Source organism: Atta cephalotes, assembly GCF_000143395.1.
Source record: "Atta cephalotes unplaced genomic scaffold scaffold00001, whole genome shotgun sequence".
NCBI classification, from domain to species: Eukaryota; Metazoa; Arthropoda; class Insecta; order Hymenoptera; family Formicidae; genus Atta; species Atta cephalotes.
In genome coordinates, this window is record NW_012130065.1 from 9,307,915 (window position 1) to 9,315,515 (window position 7,601).

The 7,601-nt window shown below is 26.6% G+C and overlaps 1 pseudogene; it reads right to left on the bottom strand.

The window, feature by feature from the left end:
• Positions 1-2,054: 2,054 nt before the first annotated feature.
• Positions 2,055-4,342, bottom strand: LOC105626367 (annotated as a pseudogene).
• Positions 4,343-7,601: the final 3,259 nt, after the last annotated feature.

Here is a 7,601-nt window from a genome sequence, read left to right on the forward strand (position 1 = left end):
TTATTATTATTATTAATTTAGTTTATTAGTTATTTAAGTTAGTTAGTTAGTTAGTTAGTTAGTAGTAGTAGAGTAGTAGAGAGAGAGAGAGAGAAGAGAGAGAGAGAGAGAGAAGCTACTATTATTTGGATTGGAATAAGAATATCTTCAATAAGAATATCATTAAAGAAGAATTAAAACTGGTATATATTAATTGAGTTGGACACTTAGGTTTTATTCGAGAAGCACTATATTCTTAGTGCCTTCTTTTACCTTTTTTAAAAAGGTAAGTAAATTTGTACTGATGTCACGCATTTTGTAATGATGAATGTCTTTTTATAAACAATTTATTTTATTATTGATCTCAAGAAACAAATTTTCATGTATTTGAACGAAATTTGGAGAGGACCGAAATTGGTTCTTATTGATTCTTTTCTTTGATATATATATATGCACTGTTCAAAAGAACTATGGCATAACAAAATTTTGAATAAAAATTAGACTGACGATAACTCTATGAAAAATCTTTATAGGATAATAAACTTTTTTTTTTAATTGAAGCGTAAAATCTCTACTTTAAACTACTTTGATGTGATTTTAAGTTTACTACATCCCTACCATTATACCTTTCAAAATATATAGAAGATATGTTTGTCATATTAAAAAGTTTGATGGAATGCATTTTTAAAAATTTTTTTGGGGAATGTTGTTGCAGCAGTATATAGTTTCCCTTTAATTAAAAAAAAATGCAAGTTGCTGCAATTTGCATTTTTGATATATACCACTGACATTACTGTTACCATTTACTACTGTACTACATGGGTTGAAAAGTCCCAGGATTTTTAATGAAAACAAGCGTTTTTTGGGCAAAATTATATTTATTCCTCAACATAGTTGCCTTCGAGGGCGACACACTTGGTATAGCGATTTTCCAACATTTCGATGCCCTTTCTGTAGTACGAAACGTCCAAGTCTTCGAAATACACCTCGGTTTCCACGACTTTCGATGTGAATCTTTCCCTGGAGCCACCGCTTGAGGTTTGAGAACAGATAATAATCGCTGGAGGCCAAGTCTGGAGAATATGGTGGGTAAGCAACCAATTCGAATCGTAATTGCTCCAATTTGCCCATCGCTTTCAAGAACGTGTGTGACGGTGCGTTATCGTGATGGTATAGAACGAAGGCGAAAGTAGCGCCACTCAAACGACTGTAGCTTATAAACGAATGAACGAAATGTCATGAAACTTCATACATAAACTAGTGACAGATGAACCTCTCGAAATGAATCATGTTCATTTTCTAGTGACGCCACGTATTGAAAAATCCCGGGACTTTTCAGCCCATGTAGTATCTTCTCTCTTTACTTTTTATTTTAAGAAAATTTATTGAAATGATATTTATACTCAATTTCAAGATTTCTATAGAAATTATCAGGATATTATATCTTGTTTCTAGATTTCAGGATTATGACTATGAGACATAATTTTCAATTTTTGGGATAATAATTTTTTTGGACTCTGCACGTCCTATTTTTTAAGGATATAATATAAATAAAAAACGTAGTATAAACAAGCGTTTTTATCTTAACTATTAAATACTACTACATGATTAATTTTTTAATTAGTCAAGATTGGAAAAAGTGATATTGTTTTCTAAAAAAATTTTAGATTGGAAATGCTATAAACTTTTCATATTTATAATTTCATATTTATAATTTCAATTTCTAACAAACATAAATCTAGGACCTATGTATGTGAAACTTTCACTATGAAAGAGTGACGATTATATGACTATATAAATAATTTTACAATAAACATTGTTTATGATATTTTATTTTTTTAACTGCTTCTTTATTCTAGAATTAATTGTAATATCATTTATTTATTTATATATGTTTCTATTAAAATAATATCTACAAATTGTGTGTGTGTGTGTGTGTGTGTGTGTGTGTGTGTGTGTGTGTGTGTGTGTGTGTGTGTATGTGTGTGTGTGTGTGTGTAAGTTATACTACGTGCTATTATATTATATTTTAATTAACTGGAAAAATTCGAATATAGTATGTATTAGGAGATTTATTATCCATTTGTGTTACTAGCAGCTTTTTTCTTCATTTTCTCTACAGTCTTTGTAAACTTGTAACTATTAATTTCCACATCTTGGGTTCATTCGTTACAAAACCAGTTGAATACTATATCCATATTTTCTATTTGTTTTTTAGTACATTTTCTGCATTTAGTTTGGAAAGCTTCACTAAACAATTCTGCAATCAATTAAGAATACATATTCATATTTATTTACTTTAAAAATTGATTTTATCTCAATTTATAAATATACAGAATTTAAATACTGAGGATGCACCGGATATCCGATATTTTTTTACTATCCGGTTAGATAGCTAGATATCATTAGTAGTAATATATCTAGCTGAAATTTTATATTGAAAGTTTGCGTTATTAAATACAGAATTTTATTCTTTTCAGCTGAACTTCTTAGCAGTTTATCTTTCCTCTTTTTCTTTTCGTATTGGAAAGGTAAAGAAAATTATTATTGCTATTTTTTGCATATTTTTTTTGGAAATCTCATTCTAGATATTCAAATATCCATGGAATCCGGTATTTGGTCGGATAATTAGTTCTACCGGATATCCGATTGCATATCGAATATTCGAAAAAAATGTCACCAAATCCGATATCCAATATCTGATAATTTTACAATTCGATGCATCCCTAATGGAAAATTAAATAGAAAATTAGATAGAAGTATAACATATATTTAAAAAATCGATATTCTTGTTCAAGCATATAACTTATAAAAAAACAAGATAAAAAAATCAATTTTATCCTGCATGTCTCTATAAAACCAATCATTCATTTAAAAATTAAAACGAAAACATTTAATTGTCGAATGCAGTCCTCGCACGCAGAATTTTTCTGCTGTATTATATATAATATTTTTGAGGCTTTCACGATGTTTTTTTCAGAGGTGCCAAAGAGTTTTTGAGTTATCGATGTCCTTATCAATCCTCGCGCTCCTCACTCTGATGAAGTGAATGACAAGGTTCGAAACATTGCCATTATAGCAATGGTCACGATATGGTAATAATCCGTAAACTCTTTGACACCTCTGTTGTATTATTTTTATACAATAGATTAATTAATTAAAAGCAAGTTTGTCTTATCAAATATTGGAAATGTATATGTCATTCTTTCAACTTTTGTTGAATTCTTTTCAATTCTGAAAAATTATATATATAATTGACACAAACAGATTATCTAACGACTAATATCAATAATAAAGTTGCTTTTTTATAATAATGATTTTGAATAAAGTAACGTGCTTTTAAATGAACCAGTGCGAGTTAAAATTTAAATTTAGTTTAATTTCTGATTTGATAAAAATAATATAATTATTCCTATATACCTATATATATATTCCTATTACAATTTTTATATAGAACTTAATGATTATATCCAGCACGTGTCAGTCATTGAACATCCAATGGACATTCACGTTGTGTCTAGATACAGTCAAGATATTAGCTGATAAGATATTCACAATGTTCGAATTGTGCAATCGCTTAACATTTATTATGTGTTCATTATCTATTTCATTTAATTTAATAATTCGCTAATCTGAATCATTCGATAATCTGAATCAAACTGAAATGTTCGTATTAAGTATTCAATTCAAGAAAATCTAGATAACATGAAGTTATATTATATTATATTACATACGCTAATGGCCATTAATCATAAATCAGAAATTAGAAACTGAAAATTGATTAATTATAGTCGTCAATTTTTAGTTTCTGACTTTTGATTTATGATTAGTGACTTATTGTAGAAGACTCATTACAATGACTTCATTAATGACTGCGTTGTACTTTCAGTTTGCAGTTATTATATCACATTATCATAATACATTAATATATAATTGAGTAACTTAAAATTTTATTAAAGTTTTTATTAAAGTTTTAAAGAATTTTATTTTGTCATTTGTTTTCTCTCCTGATGATTAATTTGTCAGAAGAATTTCTTATTTAAAGTTGTAAATCATTTGAAAACTATAAATACGTCGTTACTATTAAGAAAATTTCGAATTTGTTTTAATCAAAAAATCCGTCATAAAAGAAAATAGAAACAAAATTGATAATTGTACAGATAAGTTATACCTCTTGTTCTGATGACTTGCACAATGCTATTTCCCTAAAACAATTATAATATTCTTTTCATAATTCCTTGTTTTGAAGAACAGATTTTATATCAATGTAATCATATTGATCAGAATAGAGCTCTTCTTCTGCAAGAACGCACATTAATACGTACATTGCAATGCTCAACGCAATACGACTTAATTGAGTCATTGGTACCAGTTATGTTTGAGATATTTACTGATTCAGAGAGAGAATCATAAATGCATTTCATTTTATATAAATCTGACTTAATAAAAAACGAAATGTATGACGTAAAATATGTGCAAAATATGTGTGATATAAATAAACATGGTGATGTAAGTAAACTATGTTTTAGAGAATATTAAAAAATATTAATTGCACAGTGTGTACAAGGTTTCTATTTTTAACGCTTGTGTATTGTGTGTGTGTGTGTGTGTGTGTGTGTGTGTGTGTGTGTCGCGCGCGCGCGCGTCGTGTGTGTGTGTGTGTGTGTGTGTGTGTGTGTGTGTGTGTGTGTGTGTGTGTGTTGTAAATATTAACTGATTTTTCTCTAACTTAATAAATAAGTAACTTAGTAATTCTACTAATAAATCTTATTTATTAAGTTAGAGAAAAATCGGCTAATATGAATCAAAGACACAAATGGTATAGTGCAATAAATAAAATGTGCAAAAATTAAAACATAAAATAAATATTTTATTTTAATTAATGTCGGTTCTTCATTTGAACTATTGAACTTTAGAATATTCAAAAAATAAAGATAAAGGTGATGGAACATCCAAGCATAAATTAAATATCTTTAAACATCATGTTTATCTTATTTTTTACTTTAAAAAATTTTTCTTTTTAAATGTACAATAAATTATTTTTTTTATTATTATCTCAACGAATTAGCTTAACAAGTCTATCTTTGTTATACATTTTTGTTAATTGTTGATCTCAGGATGAGATTCACAATTTTGATTCCACAATTCAGGTTCTTTATAAATTATTGATATTTCATCATATTTTATTAAGAAAAGTTTCTTTATATTATAGTATGCTATAGATTTGCTATAGATTGCTATAGATCATGCTTGAGATTTAGATTTTCAATATTTCAAATTTTCACATTTCCTTAGCCAAGGAGTTTTCACTCTTGGAAGTCTCACTCGACAATACAATCTCCTCCTTTTCAATTTGTGCTTGGATGTTCCGTCATCTTTATCTTTATTTTTTGAATTCTGAAGATCAAATAAAGAAGTTCAAATAAAGAACTGAAACGTTAATTAAAGTATTTATGTTATGTTTCATTTTTTGCATATTCATGCATTTTGTGCTGTACCTGTAATTCCTTGACTCGTATTAGCCATTTTTTCTCTAATTTTATGAATTTTTGCGAATCAGAATTAATATTAAGAGTATAACAATAAAGAGTATAACAATAAAGAAAGTTAAAGGACAAATAAGAGTCAATTTGTTAAAATTCTTTATAAAATTACGAAAGAAACGAATATATTAGATACATTTTAATTTTATACAATGAATAGAAATTGATTGTCTATAATTCTTCGAAAGATTAATAAACAACTAAAAGTACATAACAAAACACAAATTCGTAGCAAAATTATATATATATAAAATCATTGTTAACAATTAAAATTCATAAACGTTTCGACTGATATTCTTCTTCAGTATGTTATAATGTACAATAATAAATTATGTCAGGTCGATTAAAAATTAAAAAAAGTTAAATATAAATTTAACTTAGTACTTGATTTCGATGATAATTTAAGATACAATGTTGAATGTGAATGAATCAAATAGATTGTGTGTCTTGTTACATAAATGATTATTTTATTATTCTTAAAGTATTCTTAAAGTATTATTCTGCTCTTTTCATTGCTAGTTTTTGTGTAGTCACAGAATTTTTTAAGTTCTAATTTGAATTTAGAAAATTAACATGTTATATAAAATCTTTCGTAATATTATATTAATAATAATTAACATATCTGTGCTAATATGCAACAGGAATTACAATTTTCCAATGTACGACATTTTTTTAGATTTTTTAATTTAAAGGATGGAAGATTCTTTCTTATTGATTACTTATTTAATCAAATTTATATGATTGTCTCTCTGTGTTTTGTTCTTATCCTTCTATATTTATATTAGATAGGAAAGATGAGAAATTAGAGTGAAATGACTACTTTAAGTAGAAAATTAATCGTTTAACAGAGACAAATACAATTCAATCGATCGATTAGTCTGCTTATCCAAATTTTTGTTTTTTTTTTTATGTGTATCATCTCAGAAATTGTTCTTTTATAATATTAAGGTTCCGAATCTATAAAATATTCCAAACTTCTTAAAACATTCCAATTTAAAACGTAATCGTTATCTAATTGAAGGCAAGAAACAATTGAAAAAGAATTAGTTAATTTCTTTTTTATGTCAGCTTTCTTGGATCCGAGTTTTTAATTTGCTCGATATAACAGGAATCACAGCCTGACAATTTATTTTATATATTACATTACAATTTTCCTCTTTTTTTAGGGCGTCTTTCCCAGTTTTAACAAATCTATCTAATATTTATTCATAGGCAGTTTGTAGGCAATATTAGACCCGAATTTGTCAGCTGTACTTTTGAATTTTTCAGATATTTTGTTAAGATATGGGATTATGAAGAAACTTTTTGATCTATTATTGTTAAAATTATTGTTAATGTTATCTTGAATGTTTTCTTTTGAATTGTATTTGTAAGAAAGCAATTTAATTCTATTATTATTATTATCTATTATTATTATTATTATCTATTATCTATTATTATTTATTGTGGCAAATATGAAATCTAAAGGTAATTATTATTCGTTAAAGTTTTTATCATCTTAGAGATGTTGTTTTCTTGAAATTGTGAATGTGACAAATACATTATGCGATCAAACTGTCTAATTATACTGCCTTCTTGTGTTTTATGGAATGATTGGAAAGGAAGTTTAAACATCTTCTTAAATTTGTCGGTTTTTTATATAAATCAAATATAATCCTTCCATCCTCTATTAACAATTTGACAAGGAAGTTAATACTCTCACCATCATGATCAACCATGAATTTAATTCTATTATGGTAATTGTTAAATTTGTCAAATATTTCATTAATTTGTTCTTGTGGTGCAGCAAGAATGAGAGATATTATCTACATAACGATAATAAAAAGATGAAAAGTATAAACGTGATTGCGAAAATGTCAGATCTTTCTAGATCGTGTAATGATTTATTTGCTAATGTTTGCTAATATTGGAGATAGTGGAGATCTCATTGATATATCAAAAATTTGTTTAAAAATTGTATCATTAAATTTGAAGAAAGCGGATATCAATGTCAATATCAATAACACTACTTATAAATTCATTTAAAGGAATTTTTGTGTCATTACACATAAAATTCCATCGTTTTTCTATGCTTATTAT